We start from the raw sequence: 22,702 nt of genomic DNA on the forward strand, positions 1-22,702 counted from the left end.
AAGGTGTTGGGTTTGGATACCTCCAACCTCATTCAAAATTTCTCCCCATACCCCTTTCCTGTTAGGTGACAATGTATCAATCTCTAAAAACCCAAGTTGTCTGTCAACTTGTCTTGACAAGATCAAGGCCCTTCAGTATTTCTGGTCAGAAATGATGGCTCCCTGTCCAGTGCTCCCAGGGCACTCTGTTCCCATTCATATTGTGGCCCTTCTCCCTACAGAGCCCTTCATTCAAGGGTGTGGTAGGAAGGCAAGAGCCTGGTGGAGGTGGCGGTGGGGGGTGGGGAGTGTCAATGGCATTTAGAATCAATTCTGGCTCTGTAATTTCCTAGTTGTGTGACACCAGGCAAATTAATTCAGCTTTGTTTTCCCCAGCTATGCAGTAAGGATGATAATGCCTAAGGTCAGGGTGCTTTCAGAGGTGGGAGAGGAGCCTGAGAGATACAGAGGCTCCACGCAGTAGTGGCATTCAATAGGTGGCAACTGTTGTTTTAGTTTCTACTACATTTAGGTCACTACCTTGGGGCTGTGAACTCCTTGAACGTCTGGAGCCCCAGAACTTAATGTTCACAATAATGTTTTCTGAACAATGTGGAAATAAAAGAATACTTAATCTCCTACATCTGAGTTTCTGCAGCTAAATGCTTACAACAGAATTATAGATTATAATATTATAGATGTTTACTTCTTCGTTGACACTGTCAACAAAAGAAAGCAGTAAATAATGTGAGTCCTGTGATGTGGCCGTACAAACTGTGTGTATGTGTGTTAGTGTGTGTATTTATCTCACTTTTAACTCGCTGGTTTTGGTGGTTAACATTAACTAGTTGAAATGAACACAACGCACGACGGAGTGAGGCAGGGGAAGGCGGAGATGGAACTGCGTCCTACATATCCTCCTAAGAACCTCTTCCACAGTTGTGCCCATTGTTGCACGTTCCATTCCCAATTACAACAGCAAATAAGCCTTCCTTTCTTCCCAAGTTCTAAAGGGTTGTGTGAAAGTGCCCGGATCTGGGCTTTTCAGAGATATGTCTTGGCTTTGGCTTCCTGGTTGAAGGTATGTGCTCTGGTCATTATTTTTTTCTTTTAGCTTTTTATTTATTTATTTTGAGAGAAAGAGAAAGTACGAGTTGAGGAGGGGCAGAGACAGAGAGAGGGCAAGAGAGAGTATCCTAAGCAGGCTCCACACTATCAGTGTAGTCTGACGCAGGGCTTGAACCTATAAACCATGAGATCATGACCATGTCAAAGTCAGACGCTTAACCGGAGCCACCCAGGTGCCCCTGGGCAGCAGTGAAGTGGGACAAACGGGAGGACTTACTGTTGAGGGCAGCTGACAGGGCAGCTCTGTGAAGCCTATGGGGTCTCCAGATGCTTGGCTCCTATAGACCCAGTAAAATGAGTCCTCCAGGGCCTGAAGTCCCACAGCTTGGGGTCTGGGGCAGTGGGCTCCTCAACGAGCATAATCTTTGGGAATCTGAAGGAGCCCCTTAGATAGTTCTGGGACTTGCTCAAAGAGCCAAGCTCACTAAGATCTGTCTACCCCCAGCTTTAAATTCTGAAAAGCAAGAAGGAGAAGAAAAGCCACAAAGTACTAGCCTAATCATGCCTAAGAATCGTTTACCTAAAGAGCACTGGGGTTTTTGACCCGACATCCTCCGGGCTTGCTGACAGTCTGAAGCATTCTCTCTCAGCAGCCACTCCTTACAAACACCTTGCTGCTTACTGAGAGGAGAACGGGAGGCCGGCAGGGACGGTGGCAAGTCTGGGGGGAAGGGGGTGGGCTGCGTGGAGAGGCTGGCGTCAAAGAGGGTGTCTGCTCTCTCTGGCACACTGGCTCGCCTGCCCCTGAGCTCCTGCAGCTTCTCCGCTAGCATTGTGCAAGGCTGCTTGGTATTCTCGCCTGGTTCCCTGATGGGGCTGGCTGCAGAATGTCTGGTACGGCTCTCGTCAGTGGCCAAAGGTTCACTGCCTGTTCCAGTTTGCCTGGAACAAAACGGCTCAGGCAACACAGCTGTGCATCCTTGTGAAATTGCCTAATTTCCCATTTCAAGGCAGAATGCCCATACGCCAAGGTATAATTTAGGTTTTGGGCATGAGCTAGGTTTCACAATTAAATTCGGAGTCAGCCCTCCAGGCTGTGTGTGCTTGGGGACTGAAGCTTTGCTCCTTGCTCCTCCCTCCTCCCCAATACTGATACTGGTAACTATTTACTAATTTTAGATTTTCACTTATTGAGAACCTACCATGTGCCAGGCACTCTACCAGGTGATCTTTATATATTATCTTACTCAGTTATGAAACCCTATGAGGGAGAAAAGAACAAATCTTAATCCTTGTGACTACAAGGGTACCCACACTCTACCTCTTTATTCTTTTCTGTTGGAGTATAAATCTATGGATTTAGGTACTTGAATAATTCAGTGTGGACTTAGAGGTAGCTTTCTGGAGGAAAAACTAATAAAATCATCTTGTGCATGTCAAACTGAGGAGACAAGAACAACACATACAGAAACAAGGAGAGAACAATGGGAGATGGTATGTAATTCAAGACTATGTGGGATGTAATAGATTTTACGTGTGCCAGCGTGGCAGGGAACCCACAAAAGCCAGAGGGACCCAAGAAGTCTTCCTGGAAGAGGAGAAATCTGAATTCTCTAACTACCGTTCCACCATTCATTCATTTCTTCATTTATATATTCAACAAACATTTATTGAGGGCTGAGTGCAGATTTGTGTTTTCTAGACAAACTGGTATCCTGATGTCAGCCATGGGGATGGCTGCGATTACTTTGTTCCCCATCATGGGTACTAAAATGCATATTGAAAGAGAAAATTCCAGCACATTCTGAAAAGGATTTTTTTCAGAATTTATCCATGAGTAGAAAACACTTTAGCACTTTATATTTTACAGTGTGCTAAAGTTCTGAATCAGAACACACAATTACTAAGTATCAAATTAGGTTTGTAGGTATTTTATTCCTACAAACCCAGTTAATACTCATATTTTATAAGAGGTGGGTCTCATTCTCTAAAACCAAGTTTCAGAAATTTTAAAAGATTTATTCAAAGTCACACATTCGAAGGGGAGCCAAGATGAACACACAGCACATGGTTCAAACCCTGCCTCTGATTTGACCAAAGAAAATAAGATCAGAATCAAAACTGAAGCACATCCCTAAAAGGCTCTAATCCCAGGCTCAGCCTGGGGTGATGTGGGGACCACCACTACAGCCCAACTCTGGAATGTTGTCTTTTGTAGACACCTTCCTCAGTAGTTGAAGGTAGCTGCTACTACCTCCTAGGCAGGGGGAGAAGGGGAGGTGGTTCCTTGTCCCAAATTTGGTTAGTTGTTCTTGGTTAGTTACTCTAGCTACAGTTCCCACAACTCAGGTACTAAGGCACATAGGTAAGTGGTATCCCCCTCCACCCAAATGTGATCCAAATTTCTTTTAAATTCTAGAACACACAGTTTAAATCCTACAGACCTAGAAATAGGACACTTTGTAATAAAGGGTGCTTAAGTTCTATCCTTCTCCTCCCTCTTCTCTCTCCTGGAGAGATAGGGGAGAAAACAGACACGGGGATGAGGTATAAATTCACTCATTAGTTGTATGGCCTTGTATCAATTTCCCAGGCAAGCTGGCTATGTTGGGATTCTGTCTGGTGCTTTCCATTTACCATGATGTTCTTTCATTGGTTCTTAAGATTTTTCACTAAGTTGGTGCAGTGAACAATGTTACCTGCCATCTAGATTCCTCCTTCTACTCCCAATAAGGAGGTCCTTATTCTATAGCTAGTAGGAGTATTTATAGCTGGTGGCACACAGCTTAGTTTCTCTTTGGGAACTGGTCTCAGTTGAAGACAGAGATGCCTTGTTCATGGGTACACCCCCTTCCTCAGAAGCTTGGATCCAATGACTGGTTCCTGCTGTCAAAAGGACTAATCTCCTTGCTTCAATTTGGGGGAACTGTAAAGGGCCACTCTAGCTCCAGAGTTCCCTAGAAGGTTGGTTGAAGACTCTGGTGTGACTGCATCACAGCCAAATTCCCTCCCTGCCCAATCCTGCTTCCTTCTTTACTCTATTAAAGTTATTGATTCTGGGAATACTTCCAAAAAACATCCTGTATGCAAATTTGCAGTTCGTAGTCTGCTTTCTGGGAACAATATCTGCAACATACAGTATCTAATCAATGCTGATAAAGAGGAGGAGGATGATTGCCCCTCTTGTCATTCCTTTTCTATGTCTTGCTCATACATTATCCATTACATCCTGTGTCTTAACCATATTTTCCTTCCATCTCACTTAATATTCCCTTAAAGATTCACCACTTTTGGGCACCTTCTCTCAGTATACTCTTTTCTTGGTTCTAGTCATCATAACCATGATTGTCACTCTAAATGATAATATGTAAGATTTATATTTTTGTCATTGTGTATTTCTGACATCTTTTCATTAGCCTGGAAGCCTTATGAGAATAAAGATTTTCAAATTCAATTTAAAAATATTTGTCTCACCTGGGGTGCCTGGGTGGGTCACTCAGTGAAGTGTCAGACTTCGGCTCAGGTCATGATCTTGTCGTTTTTGTGAGTTCGAGCCCTGCGTCACGCTCTGTGCTGACAGCTCAGAGCCTGGAGCCTGCTTTGGATTTTGTGTTTCCCTCTCTGTCTGCCTCTCCCCTGTGCTCGCGTGTGTGCTCTCTCTCTCTCAAAAATAAATAAGCATTAAAATATTAAAAAAAAATTGTCTCACCCAAATTTGAGGAGGGGAAGATGGCAGAGTAGGATAACCCTAGGCTTGTCTCATCCCATTTCCCTCCCCTGCCTCTCAGCATAAACAAAGAGCCACCTGTGGGAAGCATCATAACACCAACACTGGCTGCTTAATGTGCTTATATCAAGCCCCATCCCCCATGCTCTGGCCAGACTGCCCTTTTAGGCAAGCATGCCACAGCATGGCAGACCCCACCCCTAGAAGACCAGCACAAACCCCTGCCCAACTATGTCCCAGTCAGAGAGTCAGCTGTACAGGAGCTCAGTTCTGGTGGAGTTGGTGTCAGGTCTCATTTCACAAGCAGACCAGAGCACATCTAGAGATAAAACTTGCTGCATTCAGGCCAGGCACCAAACACTGCCCACAGAAGGTAGGAAAAACCTCTGCAGACAACTGGCCTGAAGGATAGAGCAGCCAAAATACAACAGCAGAGCATGTGCAACACACACCAGAGACATTCCCTGAAGCACCAGATCCTGAGCACTACAAGATGTCTTCTTCATAAGGCTGTTACTATTGGGGATAGGAGACAGAACTGATTTTTTGAACACACTGACAGCAGACACTTGACAGCAGACAAAGCATCAAGATGGAGGAATTCATCCCAAATGAAAGAACATGATAAGGCCATAGCTAGAGTCTAAGCAGAACAGAGATAAGTAAAAGGCCTGATGGAGTATTTAAAGCAACAGTCATAAAGATACTGGGCTTGAGAAAAGAAGACATCAGTGAGACCCTTACCAGAGATAAAAGAGTTAAAAAAAGAGTCAGAGATTAAGACGGCAATAAATGTAATTGGAAACAGGCTTGATGAAAGAGCAGTAGGCTGTAAGAAGCAGAGGAATGAATTAGTGACTTAGAAGACAAACTAATGGAAAACAATGAAGCCAAAGAAAAGAAAGAATTATGCAACATGAGAATAGACCTAGGGAACTCAGTGACTCCATCAAACACAATAACACACATATTATATATTATAGGAGTCCCAGAAGAAGGGAGAGAAAAAGGGGCAGAAAATTTATTTCAAGAAATAACAACAGAAAACTTCACTAATCTGGGAAAGGAAATAGACATCCAGATACAGGAAGCACAGAGAACTCCCATCAAAATCAATAAAAGCAGGCCAAGTGGCATTATAATTAAATTTGCAAAACACAGTGACAGAGGAAAATTCTTTTTTTTTTTTTTCAAATAGTTTATTGTCAAATTAGTTTCTACATAACACTCAGTGCTCATCCCCAAAGTGCCCTCCTCCATGCCCATCCCCCCTTCCCCCCCACATCCATCAGTCCTCAGTTTTTGTCAGCATTCAAGAGTCTCTCATGGTTTGCCTCTCTCCCTTTCCCCCACCATTTCCGCCCTTCTTCTCCCCCTTGTTCCTCCGTCAAGTTCCTCCTAATCCTCCTATACGTGCAAACATATGGTATTTGTCCTTCTCTGCCTGACTTATTTCGCTCAGCATAACACCCTCAAGGTCCATCCATGTTGCTACACATGGGCAGATTTCAATGTTTCTCATTGCCATGTAGTATTCCATGGTATAGATAAACCACATCTTCTTGATCCATTCGTCTGTTGATGGACACTTAGACTCTTTCCATGTTTTAGCTATTGTGGAGAGTGCTGCTATGAACATTGGGGTACATGTGCTCCTATGCCTCAGCATTTCTGTATCCCTTGGGTAAATTCCTAGCAGTGCTATTGCTGGGTCATAGGGGAGTTCTATTGTGAGTTTCCTGAGGAACCTCCACACTGTTTTCCAGAGGGGCTGTACCAGTACATTCCCACCAACAGTGTGGGAGGGTGCCCGTTTCTCCACATCCTCGCCAGCATCTAGAGTTCTCTGATTTGCTCATTTTAGCCACTCTGACTGGCATGAGGTGGTATCTCAGTGTGGTTTTGATTTGTATTTCCCTGATGAGGAGGGATGCTGAGCATCGTTTCATGTGTCTGTTGGCCATCTGGATGTCCTCTTTGGAGAAGTGTCTGTTCATGTCTTCTGCCCATTTCTTCACTGGGTTGTTTGTTTTTCGGGCGTGTAGTTTGGTGAGTTCCTTATAGATTCTGGATATTAACCCTTTATCTGATATGTCATTTGCAACTATCTTTTCCCATTCCGTTGGTTGCCTATTAATTTTCTGGGTTGTTTCCTTGGCTGTGCAGAAGCTTTTAATCTTGATGAGGTCCCAACAGTTTATTTTTGCTCTTGATTCCCTTGCTTTTGGGGATGTGTCAAGTAAGAAGTTGCTGCGGTGGAGGTCAAGGAGGTTGTTTCCGACAGAGGAAAATTCTTAAAAGCAGCAAGACAAAAGAAGTCTTTAATTTATTTAACTTACAAAGGAAAACCCAAAAGGCTAGCTGGAGATTTCTCAACAGAAATTTGGAAGGAAAAAAAAAAAAAAAAAAAAAAGAACCTTGGCAAGCCACAAGAGGGTGGCATATTTTCAAAGTTCTGAAGGGGAAAAATCTGCACCCAAGAATACTCTATCCAATAAGGCTATCATTCAGAATAAAAAGAGAGAGGGACACCTGGGTGGCTCATTCAGTTAAGTGTCTGACTATGGCTCAGGTCATAATCTCACGGTTCAGGGGTTTGAGCCCTGCGTCGGGCTCTGTGCTGACAGCTTAGAACCTGGAGCCTGCTTCAGATTTTGTGTCTTCCCTTTCTCTCTGACCCTCTCCTTGCTCCCACTGTCTCTCTCTCAGAAATAAAAACATAAAAAAAAAAACCCAGAATAGAAAGAGAGATAAAGAGTTTTCCAGACAAAAAACACTAAAGGAGTTCATGACCACTAAACCAGCCCTGCAAAAAATATTAAAGGGAAGTTTTGAGTGCAAAGGAGAGACCAAAAGTGCCAAAGACAAGAAAGATTAGAGAAAATCTCCAGAAACAACCACAAAATAAGTACTAAAATGGCAATAAGTTACATATCTATCAATAATTACTTTGACTGTAAATGGACTAAATGTTCCAATCAAAAGATATAAGGCATCAGAATGGATAAAAAAAAAGAAAAGAAAAAAAGAAAACAAGTTCCTTCTATATGCTGCCTAACAAGAAACTAATTTTAGATCCAAAGAAACCTGTAGATGGAAAGCAAGGGGGTGGAGAAACATGTATCATGAATATGGATCTCAACAGAAAGCCAGAGTAGTAATACTTATATTAGACAAACTAGGCTTTCTTGTTCTTGTATTGTTATTATCCTGCTTTGGGTATCATGATAGTATTGACCTCATGGAATGATTTGAATGTGTTCTTTCTATTTGATTCTTGGTAAGATTTTGACAAAGACTGTCATCAATTATTTTTTAAAAAATGTTTGGTAGAATTTACCAATGAAACCATGTGCTCTTGGGCTTTTCTGTGCTGGGAGATTTTTGATTGCTAATTTAGCTTTCATTCTTGTTATTGGTCTAAGAAGATTTCCTATTTCTTGGATTAAAAATTCATGATTAGTCATGGTAACTTTGGCGTTTCTAGGAATTATCTGGTTTCTTTTCCTAAGTTATCTGATTTGTATGTATATAATTTTTATAGTAATCTGTTACCACACTATGTATTTCAGCAGTTATCTGTTGTATTGTTTTCTCTTCCATTTATTTTAGTTTTTGACTCTTCTCTTTTTTCTTTGTTAGTGTAAAGCATTCCCAATTTTATTTATTCTTATGGAAAGCTTGGTCATTATTTTCAGTGCTACATTATTGTTTATTCTGGCCTCTATTTTATTTATTTCTGATTTTTCTTTGGTATTATTTATTTCCTCTACTAAATTTCAACTGTATTCTTTTTTCTAATTCCTTGTGGTATAATGCTATTTATTTAAACTCTTTTCCTTAATACGAGCATTTATAGCATAAATTTCACTCTAACATCTGCTTTTGCTGCATACCATAGGTTTTGGAATTTTGTGTTTCTTCTTTTGTTTTGAGATATATTTTGATTTCTTATTTGGTCCACTGCTTGTGCAGTAGTGTGTTAATATTTACATATTAAATATTTAATATTTATGGTATAGATTTTCCAGCTTTTTAAAATTATTGATCTTTAGTTTTATGTCATTTCAGTTGAAATACACACTTGGCATGATTTCAGTCTTTTTTTTAAAGTTTGTTTATTTTGAGAGAGAGAAAGAGCACAGGAGAGAGGCAGCGGGAGATGGAAAATCCCAAGCATGCCCTGACATGTCATGCAGAGCTGGCCACAGGACTTGATCTCATGAACTGTGAGATCATATTTTGAGCTGAAATTGAGAATTGGATGCTTAACCACTTGAGCCATGTAGGTGCACCTAATTTCAGTTTTATTAAATTCATAATATTTGTTATGTCTCTTTTTATGTGGCTTCTTCTGTGTGTACTTGAAGGAAATGTGTATTCTTCAATGGATTTTTATACACACACACACACATGTAAGTTTGACTCTTGGCAGTCTGGCTTTATAAAGGGACAGCTACATTACCAAAATGCCCTCCTGCTCAACCATAACTCCCTGGAGGATGGGAGGAAACATTATTTCTTTGTGTATTTCCATAGCATAATGGAATGGAATGGAACTATTTATTCTGAAGTATGTTTCAAGGAAAAAAATGTTCTTGTTGAAAAAAAAACCACTGAGGGTAATTATTTAAAATAAAGCATATTGGGCTGGCTCAGTTGGTAGACCATGTGACTCTTGATCTCAGGGTGATAAGTTTAAGCCCCATTTTGGGCATGGAAACTACTTAATTAAAAATTTAAAAAAATGGAGCAACAGAAAGAAAAATCAAGAAACTGATCCCGTTCACAATTGCACCAAAACCCATAAAATACCTAGGAATAAACCTAACCAAAGATGTAAAAGATCTGTATGCTAAAAACTATTTAAAAACCTATGAAGGAAATTGAAGAAGACACAAAGAAATGGAAAAACATTCCATGCTCATGGATCGGAATAATAAATATTGTTAAAATCTCAATACTACCCAAAGCAATCTACCTAATCAAAATTGCACCAGCATTCTTCTCAAAGCTAGAACAAATAATCCTAAAATTTGTATAGAACCACAAAAGACCCCAAATAGCCAAAGTAATATTGAAGAAGAAAACCAAAACGGGAGGCATCACAATCCCAGTCTTTAGCCTCTACTACAAAGCTGCAATCCTCAAGACAGTATGGTACTGGCACAAAAACAGACACATAGACTGGAATACACCAGAATTGGACCAACAAATGTACGGCCAACTAATCTTTGACAAAGCGGGAAAGAGTATCCAATGCAAAAAAGACAGCCTCTTTAACAGAGGGTGCTGGGAGAACTGAACAGCAACATGCAGAAGAATGAAACTAGACCACCTTCTTACACCATACACAAAAATAAACTCAAAATGGATGAAGGACCTGCATATGAGACAGGAAACCATCAAAACACTAGAGGAGAAAGCAGGAAACAACCTCCTTGACCTCAACCACAGCAATTTCTTACTCGACACATCTCCAAAGGCAAGGAAATCAAGAGCAAAAATGTACTATTGGGACCTCATCAAGATAAAAAGCTTCTGCACGGCAAAGGAAACAATCAACAAAACTAATAGGCAACCAACAGAATGGGAAAAGATAGCTGCAAATGACATATCAGATAAAGGGCTAGTATCCAAAGTCTATAAAGAACTTACCAAACTCCACACCCGAAAAACAAATAATCCAGTGAAGCAATGGGCAGAAGACATGAACAGAAACTTTTCTAAAGAAGACATCCAGATGGCCAACAGACAATGAAACGATGCTCAATGTCACTCATCACAGGGAAATACACATCAAAACCACACTGAGATACCACCTCACACCAGAGTGGCTAAAATGAACACATCAGGAGACTCTAGATGCTGATGAGGATGTGGAGAAAAGGGCACCTTCCTACATTGTTCATGGGAATGTAAACTGGTGCAGCTCCCCTGGAAAACAGTGTGGCGTTTCCTCAAAAAATTAGCAATAGAACTCCTCTATGACCCAGCAATAGCACTGCTAGGAATTTTACCCAAGGAAGACAGGAGTGCTGATGCATAGGAGCACATGTACCCCAATGTTCATAGTAGCACTCTCAACAATAGCCAAATCATGGAAAGAGCCTAAGTGTCCATCAACTGATGAATGGATCAAGAAGATGTGGTTTATCTATACAATGGAATACTACATGGCAATGAGAAAGAATGAAATCTGGACATTTATAGAAACATGGATGGAGGTGGAAGGTATTATGCTAAGTGAAATAAGTCAGGCAGAGAAAGACTGATACCATATGTTTTCACTCATATGTGGATCTTGAGAAACTTAACAGAAGACCATAGGGGAGGGGAAGGGGAAAAAAAGTTACAGAGAGGGATGGAGGCAAACCATAAGAGACTCTTAAAGACTGAGAACAAACTAAGGATTGATGGGGGGAGGGGCAGGTCAGGGAGAATGGAAAGTGGGTTGATGGGCACTGAGGAGGGCACTTGTTGGGATGAACACTGGGTGTTGTATGGAAGCCAATATGGCAATAAATTATATTAAAAAATAAAAATAGGGGCGCCCGGGTGGCGTAGTTGGTTAAGCGTCCGACTTTCGCTCGGGTCATGATCTCGCGGTTCGTGGGTTCGAGCCCCGCGTCGGGCTCTGTGCTGACTGCCAGCTCAGAGCCTGGAGGCTGTTTCAGTCTGTGACTCCCTCTCTCTCTGACCCTCCCCTGCTCACGCTGTCTCTCTCTCTGTCTCTCCTAGAAATAAATAAAACATTTAAAAAAAAAATAAAAAAAAAAAATAAAAATAAATTAAAAAAATAAAAGATAAACAAAAAGTATATAAAAGCAAATAAAAATAAATTAAAAAATAAAAGAAAAATTTTAAAAAGCCTATCAGAGGTTAGGTAGGTGGGGGATGGATGAAATGAATTAAGGGGATTAAGAGTATACTTATTATGAAGAGCACTGAGTATTGATATACAGAATTATTGAATCACTGTATATAACAATGTATGTTAATTATACTGGAATTAAAATTAAAAAATTAATACACCAAAGAAATCTATTTCTCCCACCCAATAATATATGCTGATGATTGAAAGCATTTAATCCTGTTGGCTGAACATGTGACAAATCCCTTATCACCATCTCATCTTCCTCTCAATCAGTTAATTCATTCAGCACATATTTATGGGGTGTCCTATCTGAACTAAATTGTTTATGCTATGTGAATACAAAAAGAAATGTTCCTCCCATCCTCCAGAGAGTTATGGTTGAGCAGGAGGGCTCTGTGGTAATGTGGCTGACCCTGAAGCTAGACTGCCAAGATTCAAACCCCTTACTCCCATGTTCTAGCTCAGTGACCTTGGGTAAATTACTTAAACTGTCTGTGCCTTAATTTCCTCACCTATAAAATGAGATTAATAACACTATCTCATGATTATTGTGAGGATTAAATGAGTTAATATACAAGGGGTTTATAACACTGTCTACTACACAGTATTATCTAAGTCTACACTCTCCAATATGGTAGCCATTAGTCACATGTGGCTACTGGGCATTATAAATGTGGTTATTTCAAATTGAGATGTTCTGAAAGTGTAAAATACATATCTAATTTCTCTAGGTGATTCCAATCTCACCCAATTTGATTGCTATTGTTAAGGGAATGCAGAGGAATTGGTTACTGGTTTTGTTAGGAGACCATGTCCTCCACCATCCACACAAGTTAAGGAGAAGAGGTAGGGCAGGAGAGGCCATGCAGGAAATGGCCCAGGCATTTAGTAAGTTTGAAACACAAATAGTCAGGTAGCCTACAGCAATGCTCCATTCCACACTGCTTGGCAACTTCAGTAGCTGCTTTTTTCTGGCAACAAGCCTTCTTGCCCTACTGGGTCTGAAGTTTTCTTTACCTTTTTAATCTAAAGTGAGCCTTGAACAAAGGGAATCTAAACTCTCTGCCCTAGGTGAAATTAATTTGCATTTGTAAAGCACAACCGGAAAAGGTGTGTTTGTTGTTTCCTGGGTCTTGCTCACCACCAGGTTGATGTGAGCTGACTTGGCAGCCGAGGTTCAGAAACAGTGCAGGAGAGCAGCTGCAACAGATCAGGAGTTAGCCCATGACAAGCGGGTCCACTTCTAAATAGAGCCACTTTTTGAGAACATAATAAGCCAGGGGAGGATTAGGAGTAGCCATAGAGATCTTTTTCCATTAAGAAACAATTCTACACTAACTCCATGATTTTGCACTTTGGATTTATGGTCTTTTTTTCTCTTGGGCACTTACCAAATAAACGCCTTTCATTTAATGAAGTCTAAATTCTGCCCTTGGTCTTCAGTGGGGCTACACAGAGGGACATGAGTCCAGAGAAGTCCATGCATTGTGATGCAGGTATGACACATTGTGAATTAAAGGACTTAGTAAGCTCATGCTGCATTACTTTTCCTGGAGGAGAGGAGAGCTGGGGATAAGGGGTTCCAATGGACATCATCATCATGGAGGAGGCTGCAGGGGTATAACAAGCCCATCTTTATATGGAAACCTGTCTTTGTTCTCTGCTCCCCAGGTTTCATTTTTTTTTTTCTTTTTTAAAAACAGCTTGTGTATTCATAGACCTCTCCATTCACAATGATGATATCACCTTCCCCCACTTCCCTCACTGCAAGTATGCTGCAGAAGTTTTGGGCCAGTGCAAGGTTTCCATTAAGTGATTTCCTGAAAGTGGCATTGTGTCTGTGGCTTTTACCCACCATTAGAATATGAACAATGGCTTTCACTCACCATGTTAGAATATCAACAGTGATAGCTGTCTCATGTTTACTGGCAATTATGATGATACTACTACTATTACTACTACTACCATGACAAGACGACGACGACTACTACTACTACTACTACTACTACTAGAAGTGATAGCACTAACAGTGGTGGTAGCAGTAGTAATGGTCAAAAAGGTATCATTTATTTGATCCTACTGTTTCAAGGTCCATGTTATATACTTTACCACTATGCCAGATAGTAGTTTTCAAACAAGACTGCCTTAAAATATCTCATCCCACGGGTTCTTCCTATAATGTGATGTTGACATTCCTTGAGATAGGAGGTCTACGTTCCCTCCCCTTCTATCTGGGCAAACCTGTAACTATGGCAGAAATGACGCTACGAGTTCCAAGTTCTACTATTAATGATGGAGCATAACGCAAGCTGGGGGCAAAGCACAAGCTAACAACCTTCCCATGGCCCCAGATAAGTGTGACATCTCTCACGTACTCTTGAGTGTCCAAGAACAAAGGAAAGGAAAAAAACCAATGGTTAACTGATAGAGATCACAGTTGTGCAGGACATGAATCTTCATCAGTTTACAAATGTCTTAGTAAATTATAAGAAAACAGCAATCTTATCAAAAGCCTAATCTCTAGAAACCCATACTCAGTTCCTTGGAGCCCTAACAGTACCACACTGTTACACACTGTGACAAAGTTCCTTATAATCTGCAGCCCACAGACAAATACTTGAGATAGGCAGAGTAAAACATTCTAGGAATTCCCTACTGTCTTAATATTAATGCTTTGCTAGAGGAAAAAAACCCACCTTAACTTGTTAATAGCTAGGCCCCCAGTATCTTATGAATCCTCTTTAGCATGTGAAAATCCTTCTGGAGGCCTCCCTTTTGCCTTTACCTTGCCCAACTCCACGGTATATAATCAGTCACTCCTCACAACCCCTGTGCAGCTCTTTCTGCCTAAGGGTCCTGTCCTATGCTTTAATAAAATCACCTTTTTCCACCTAAGACATCTCAAGAATTCTTTCTTGGTTGTCAGCTCCAGACCCCCGCCACCACTCCAAAACCCCATCACTATGACTTCATAAAGGATGACATGCAATAAGATGACACTGCCATGTTGGATAGATCATACAGAGAGGGACATGCCTCAGGAGCCCTAGCTCTTTAAGCCCCCCGCTATAGGTGTCTCTCCAGCATCAACTGCCAAACAGGTGAGTAAACTAATCTTTAGGTGATTTCAGCCCAGTTGATACTAAGTGAAGTAGAGATAAGCTGTCCCCACTGAGTCCTGTCCTGAATGCAGGTTTGTGAACAAAATAAATGGGGTCATTGTTATAAGCTGCTAAGTTTAGGGGGAAGTTTGTTACACAGCAATAGTAAATGGAACCCCTATGTTATCTCATTAAATCCATGTAATAATCTTTCAAACTAGGTATTATTGCCATAGCTACCTTACAGATGAGGAAACATGCAAAGAGGTTTAAGTTATTTGGCTGAGATCTCACAGTTGGTATGTGGCAGTGCTGAGCTGTAAGCCCAGGTCTGTCTTGCTTTGTGTGCAGGCTCTGAGTCACGTCCTACCCAGCCTTGGTTACACATCCCATTCATGTGCTGCAGTCCCCAGTGGGTCTGCACCTCCGCCTAGACAGATCTGCTAGATTACATGTGGACATCTGTAAACAAAGACAGCCACTGGTTTTTTACTGTGTCATAAGAAAGATTTACCTTTAAAAGGTCTGCAGATAAGGCTGATTCCTATGCTCAGTGGGAAAACACACTTGGCCTTGAAGTGGGAATGAGGAAAAAAGAACACAGGCTGCCTTGAGGTTAGATTTGGGCTGCAGTATCTTATTTCACTCTGGTGGACTTTTAGATGTTGGCTTGTATGTATGTATGCATGTATGTATGTATGTATTTAACCAACCATGTTATTTCCATCAGGAGATGTGTTCTTTTTTAAAAAATGTTTTTTTTAATGTTTTATTTATTTCTGAGAGAGAGAGACAGCGTGAGCAGGGGAGGGTCAGAGAGAGGGAGGCACAGAATCTGAAACAGGCACCAGGCTCTGACTAGCTGTCAGCACAGAGCCTGATGCAGGGCTCAAACCTGCGAACCGTGAGATCATGACCTGAGCCGAAGTCAGACGCTTAACCGACTGAGCCACCTAGGTGCCCCAGGAGATGTGTTCTAAGAGTCAAATGGCTTCTTTACTGTCTTTTACTGTGGAGCTCAATTGGTTTGTAATTGGAAACAACCCATTTGGGATAATCTTTCAGGGCTGTAGCAAAGTTAGTTGTGTTGTTTACATTTTCACCAAATGTTTTACCCAAAATGACCATTGGAGCTACCCTTTGAATTAGCAAGGTCTCATCAGATACAGAGCGAATACCATCAGGGACAGCCTAAAGCATAGTATGATCCAGTGCACAGCATGTGGGAGAAAGGGGCACCAGACTCATTCATGGTAAATAGGGACCTTCAACCAGGTGGAGCAGCTCTGCTGGTTTGTAAATCAGACTCCTCAGGTAGCAAACAAAAGAACCAGTGCAGGTAGGGTCTGCTCATTTCTTTTTCTCTGGGGTTCCCCTACTATAGGGCAGAAACTTATCCTGTGTGCAGTCATACCAGAGGGCTAACTTGACTCCATCTTCTCATTCTTGAATATTCCTTCCTTTTTCATGGCTCCCTTTTGATTGATTCAGGGAGACATTTATTTCTTTCCTTTTAAAATTAACTTCATTGAGGTATAATTTATATGCAATTAAATCCACACATTTTAGGGGCACCTGGGTGGCTCGGTTGGCTAAGTGTCCAACTTTGGCTCAGGTCATGATGCCATGGTCCGTGGGTTCAAGCCCTGCGCCGGGCTCTGTGCTGACAGCTAGCTCAGAGCCTGATGCCTGTTTCAAATTCTGTGTCTCCTTCTCTCTCTGACCCTCTCCCGTCCACACTGTCTATCTCAGAAATAAATAAAAACATTAAAAAAAAATAAATCCACACATTTTAGGTGTACAGATTGAGGAGTTATGACAAATGTACAAATTTATGTAGACACCACCTCAATGAAGATAAAGGACATCTTTATCCCCTTGGAAGGTTCCGTTGTGTCCCTTTGCAGTCAGATATCCTCCTATACCTACTCCAGGCAACCAATAATCTGATTTCTATCACTATAGGTTTGTTTCTTCTATTCTTGTTTTGTTTCTTGCTGTCACTTGGCATAACATCTGTGAAACTTATTAATTTGCTTAATCAGTGGTTTGTTGCTTTCTTATGGCTAAGTAATATTGCATTACATGACTGTGCCCCAATCTGCGCTCAATCATCTAATGATAAACATTTGGGTTGTTTCCAGTTTAGGACTATTATGAATAAAGCTGCTGTGAAGCTCTGTTTACAAGTCCTTGGATGGACATATGTTCTCATTTCTCTGCGGGTCAATACCTAGGAGTAGCACTGTTGGGACATATGGTAAACATATATTTAACTTTGTTAAAAATTGTCAAACCATTTTACAAAGTGGTTTACCATTCTGCATTTTTGTTTCAAAATTTAATTATGCTGATTGACAGATTGATTGATTATTTAGGTAATAAAGTATACTGGTATGACTGAAAAGTCAAAATGCAGAAAAAGTCTCACTCCCAGCTTCAGCTCACCTGAAAGTAAGCAGTGTTACCAACTAGTTTTGGACCTTTCAAGAGATAACTGAAACATTCACAAGTAAACCCTTAACTACATTTCCTTCCCACTCTTTATACAGGTGAATGTGTACTGGACACATCTTGCTTTTCTTACTTAATAAATGTATCTTGGATATTGTTAAAGAGGCTATTTCCTAAAGTGTGTTTTGAGAAACTCTATCCCCATCAAGAGCTGTGTAAGAAAAATGTTCCCAAATAAGCTTGGGAAAATGCTGCATTCTTCAGCCAATCCTCAGAAATTCACAATTCACATTCAGGTACTAAAGGCTCTAAGGAGTCCTGTGATTGAAAAGCAAAGTTTCTTTTTTTTTTTTTTTTTTATTACAAATAGTTTATTGTCAAATTAGTTTCTACATAACACTCAGTGCTCATCCCCATAAGTGTCCTCCTCTATGCCCACCCCCCCTCACCCCCACATCCATCAGTCCTCAGTTTTTGTCAGCATTCAAGAGTCTCTCATGGTTTGCCTCTCTCCCTTTCCCCCACCATTTCCGCCCTTCTTCTCCCCCTTGTTCCTCCGTCAAGTTCCTCCTAATCCTCCTATACGTGCAAACATATGGTATTTGTCCTTCTCTGCCTGACTTATTTCGCTCAGCATAACACCCTCAAGGTCCATCCATGTTGCTACACATGGCCAGATTTCATTGTTTCTCATTGCCATGTAGTATTCCATGGTATAGATAAACCACATCTTCTTGATCCATTCATCTGTTGATGGACACTTAGGCTCTTTCCATGTTTTAGCTATTGTGGAGAGTGCTGCTATGAACATTGGGGTACATGTGCTCCTATGCCTCAGCATTTCTGTATCCCTTGGGTAAATTCCTAGCAGTGCTATTGCTGGGTCATAAGGGAGTTCTATTGTTAGTTTCCTGAGGAACCTCCACACTGTTTTCCAGAGGGGCTGTACCAGTTTACATTCCCACCAACAGTGCAGGAGGGTGCCCGTTTCTCCACATCCTCGCCAGCATCTAGAGTTCTCTGATTTGCTCATTTTAGCCACTCTGACTGGCGTGAGGTGGTATCTCAGTGTGGTTTTGATTTGTATTTCCCTGATGAGGAGGGATGCTGAGCATCGTTTCATGTGTCTGTTGGCCATCTGGATGTCCTCTTTGGAGAAGTGTCTGTTCATGTCTTCTGCCCATTTCTTCACTGGGTTGTTTGTTTTTCGGGCGTGGAGTTTGGTGAGTTCCTTATAGATTCTGGATATTAACCCTTTATCTGATATGTCATTTGCAACTATCTTTTCCCATTCCGTTGGTTGCCTATTAATTTTCTGGGTTGTTTCCTTGGCTGTGCAGAAGCTTTTAATCTTGATGAGGTCCCAACAGTTTATTTTTGCTCTTGATTCCCTTGCTTTTGGGGATGTGTCAAGTAAGAAGTTGCTGCGGTGGAAGTCAAGGAGGTTGTTTCCTTGAAAAGCAAAGTTTCTAAAAATATTTGACCTGAGAATCGTTTTCTTTCTAGCAACATCTGTTGAACATTTTGCACAACTAGAATTCTGCAGAATACTCTTGGGGAAGCACATTATCTAGACACACTAGTAAACATTTTAGGCTTTGTGGATATTGTGTCTGTTGAGATTATTCAATTCTGTCACTGTAGTGTGAAGGCAGACATAGGCAAGATATAAATGAATGGGTGTGGTTGTGACTCAATAAAACTTTATTTACAAAACAGGCAGCAGGCTATAGTTTGCAACTCCTGATCTAGGATTTGAGATGGAAAAAGACTGGCAATTTTAAGTTTTTAAAGTGTTTTGTCAAGGCTTGCTGTTTGTGCTGCTTTCTCCCTACAGGCCCCATTCCCTTCCCCACCCCCAATTAATCTGCCATCTCAAGGTTTAGGACAGGAATGTAGGGCAGGAGGGGACAAAGGCAAAGGAAGAACATGGGCGTGGGGACAGAAGAAAAGGTGGGAGGGATTGTGGAGAAGGTGTCGTGGAGCAGAGGTTAAAGAAAATAAACACTGCTCAGGGCTAAGTCAATAGCTGTCTGAAATGAAAGTTCCTCCTATCTGGTTCTCCTCTCTGTTTTTGCCTCTTCTTCCCCTCTTGTCCCCTCTAAGCCCAAGTGTCCACATGGAACATTGGTAAAAGGGCATCCATGCTTCACACACTCATGGTCATTTGATTAAATAAATATCCAGTGACTAAATGGAGGCTGTTGGATTCTGGGCTTTAGCATTTCCATCTCTAAGACCATGAAATCTTTGTTGTTCACATCAAAACCATCTGAGGGTGCATCAGCTTGTGGCCAGACATGTAATTCTGGTAGTAAATTTTGTCAGTCTTCCATTGCTAACAATTGGGCAATAGATATAATAGTTATCTAAGGAAATTTTAGCTCTTCTGTTTTAAGTACCAGATTCCATCAACTATAAGAAGTAAAATACTGCGGGGTCACCTGGGTGGCTCAATCGGTTAAATGTCCGACTTCGGCTCAGGTCATGATCTCATGATTTGTGGGTTGGAGCCCCACGTCAGGCTCTGTGCTGACAGCCAGCTCAGAGCCTGGAGCCTGTTTCTGTCTCTCTCTGACCCTCCCCTGCTCAGGCTGTCTCTCTCTCTCTCTCTCAGAAATAAATAAAACATTAAAAAAAATTTTTTTAAAGAAGTAAAATACTGTTGTTTCATGTATAAGAAAAAATACAAACTGTGACATAATGCTTTCTTACAATTATAATTTTTATCTTATATTTAATAAAAGAGCTCCTTTAGACTTACCTATATCTTTTATCATATATTGCCTCAATTATATCATAAAGTAACTGCCAATCCTTTTGCAAGCATCTCGGCAAAAAAACACAACCTGATTTCAACTGCTATATCAGTGTTTCCTTTCTTTTGATTTCATCTAGAATTTAATCGTTGCTTTGGTTTACAGAATGGAGACCATTCATACAATCATGGACATTTCTTCCACAAATATCAAATTTCGGCTCTGCTGCCTTACTTCAATGCCCTTTGCAAATGCAACATTTTGTGTCCATGCTTTGTCACAGTGAATCTTTATGGCCTTTGTTGTATGGAACTTTTTAAACAGCAGCTGAATATACATAGTACCAGTGATGTATTGGCCTCAAATGGAGAGATGGGGAGCAGAGCTACAACTAACATTCACCTGTGCACAATGATAAGTGTCATGAGTGCTGCCTGGCTGCTGGCAGGTGTAACATACATCACGGTTTTAGGGATGTTGAAGCGAACAGAAGTGTTTTTAACAACATAAACCTCGATGAAGATGTGTGTTTAAACAAAGTCCTAATTTCAAACCTTAGGAGGTAAAGAAAAAATCCAGTGCCTTGAAGCAGGATGTTGTAGCATTTTTCTTCTTCACAACCATTTCCAAATGCTGCACTGTGATATTCCGATACTTCTGGCTGAAAACCTGAGCACTGGAAGTCACCCGGATGGTAACAAGTCCAGATACAAAATTCCTGCAGGTGCTAACTTGGTATGACCCACAAAACTGTACTTTCACACTTGTCCACCCTCCTGTGAGCTCAAAAACGATGTAAGGCTTATATGATGCATAAGAGTGTGAAGTGCTGATCATTTTAAAGTAAGAAAATCAGAATTGAACTATAGTCAGTTTTTTTAAACATGTGCTTAGCACATATGCCAAAGGAATGTGTAAAGGAAAAAGCTAATTTAGAAATTTATATCTCTGTAAAAAATGGTTTTGTGACATTTAAAGTAAGATCTGACAGGCTACTGCTACAGTTAAGGAGGCTGCCTGGCTCCATAAACCCCTTTCTGAGCTGGGCTTGCCAGGTTCTGTTCAGTGGGATCAGAAGTGCAGGGATCTAGTGCGGTGTGCATGCATGTCGCCGTGCCAGCAAAAGAACCATGCCACACTGTGCGCACTCTTCTCTTGGTCATGAATTTTGTGTCTCTCTTGCCTGAGGTTGAGACCCAGGTCTTGTCTAACCCCAAGGTCCTGTTCTTTCCATCCTCTGCCATTTCACAAATGTGCTGCTAGAATCCAATGTCAAAACCCTAATATTTCTGTTCTATACAATTCATTGTAGTAAATAGGCTTCCTGGCAAAGCTTCCCCAGAGACAGGGATGGTTGCCATGTGATTTTCTGGATGCCAGCTCATCCTTCTGTGCCTATACTAGCATGGCAGAAGTCGGTCAGATGCCTGATCAAATTTCTTGGGCGGCTCCACAGGAGAGTGAATTTCCAGATGTGTGCCCTGATACCTAACTGTGCTCCCACCACAGACATGACATGGAAGTCTGAAATGATAGAATTTGTGTATGGTGTGGGCCATTCATGCTTTCAAAATGTTTCCAGGTGGTTTACAAGAGAACAGGCACAAACATAAGTCTTGTCATATAAACACTGAGATCAGGACTTTACAGAACAGTAAAAAGAGTAAACTGAGCTGAAACAGAGGGTGGAAACCAATGCAACAGCAAGGGCCACCTGTGAAGTTACGTGCTGCTTGCCCTGCCTCCTGTGGTTTCATTGCTAAGCAACCTGTAAGGACACAAGCAAATCAATGCTTCTCCAGAATGTCAAGGAATAAAATCTAGGAGCAACCACGTGTCTATCTGGTGCTTGTGAAGGGAAGTTTGAGAAATGGGCTGTATGATTAAATTGGATGATAGGTAAGACAAAACGCTGCTCTTTTTCTGAATGGGAGAGCCTGAGCATCACAACTGAGAAGACAATGAGGTCCTTGGTGGGCTCCAAAGCTACCTCCATGTGTGTAAGAAGTGATTGTTTCCTTTTACTGCACAATCTTTATCCCAATTCAAATCTCATACCTAGTACTTTTCTGTCAATCTAGAAGCATGAAGGTAATAGAGCTGGGACAGATGCCACATGCCAAGTTAGTTAAGGTCCTAAGGTACTGAATCACAGTTGAGTAGAATGCACAGGGCAGAAGCAGACACAACAATCCTTGGCATGGGACACTGGACTTCCAGTTCCCCAGTGGACAGGATCTTAACAAGATCTGAGGTCACATCAGATTCTTGTTATGTCACTGCTCTTGTAGGCTCGGATCTCACATCTTTATTTTCAAAGAACTAATAACATATATGCTTCAGTTTAAGGAGCCCTTACAAAAAACAGGGTCTTCTAACTCTTAAGCCGAAATCAGCATCAGATTGCTCTCCTTATCTTGACCTTCATGAAGGTTGGAATGGGTGGGTGAAGGTAGCATTATTAATACCCTGGTCACCCTTGAACAACATCTTAGTCTCTTGTTTTTTAATATTCTGGAGAGAGGTTCCCCCTAAACCCGAGCATGTCATTCTGTTGTTCAAATATCTAGTTGGCTTCCATCAGTTTAAGGAGGAAGTTCAAGATGAAGATCACATAGGTGAAAAGTAAAATCACATAGGTAGTAAGTGATAGGGCTGAAACGTGAACCAAGGCTTTCTAATTTTGTTCAGAGCTATAACTCTTGCTCACACATGATGCATAGCAAACCCTATAATT

At 41.2% G+C, this 22,702-nt stretch overlaps 1 protein-coding gene and 1 long non-coding RNA gene across 5 annotated transcripts in view; one reads left to right on the plus strand and one right to left on the minus strand.

Moving 5' to 3' along the window:
- The window catches only part of TMEM108 (transmembrane protein 108), a 364,038-nt gene that overhangs the window by 23,897 nt on the left and 317,439 nt on the right, over positions 1–22,702 (minus strand). The gene's annotated exons all lie outside the window — the stretch shown is intronic.
- LOC120239540 lies at positions 14,581–20,779 on the plus strand. Its single transcript, XR_005530452.1, has 2 exons — positions 14,581–14,752; positions 20,105–20,779. It is a non-coding gene; the product is annotated as an uncharacterized LOC120239540 (long non-coding RNA).

The sequence above is a fragment of the Hyaena hyaena genome, unplaced genomic scaffold, assembly GCF_003009895.1.
Source record: "Hyaena hyaena isolate Hyena2069 unplaced genomic scaffold, ASM300989v1 scaffold_234, whole genome shotgun sequence".
Lineage (NCBI taxonomy): Eukaryota > Metazoa > Chordata > Mammalia > Carnivora > Hyaenidae > Hyaena > Hyaena hyaena.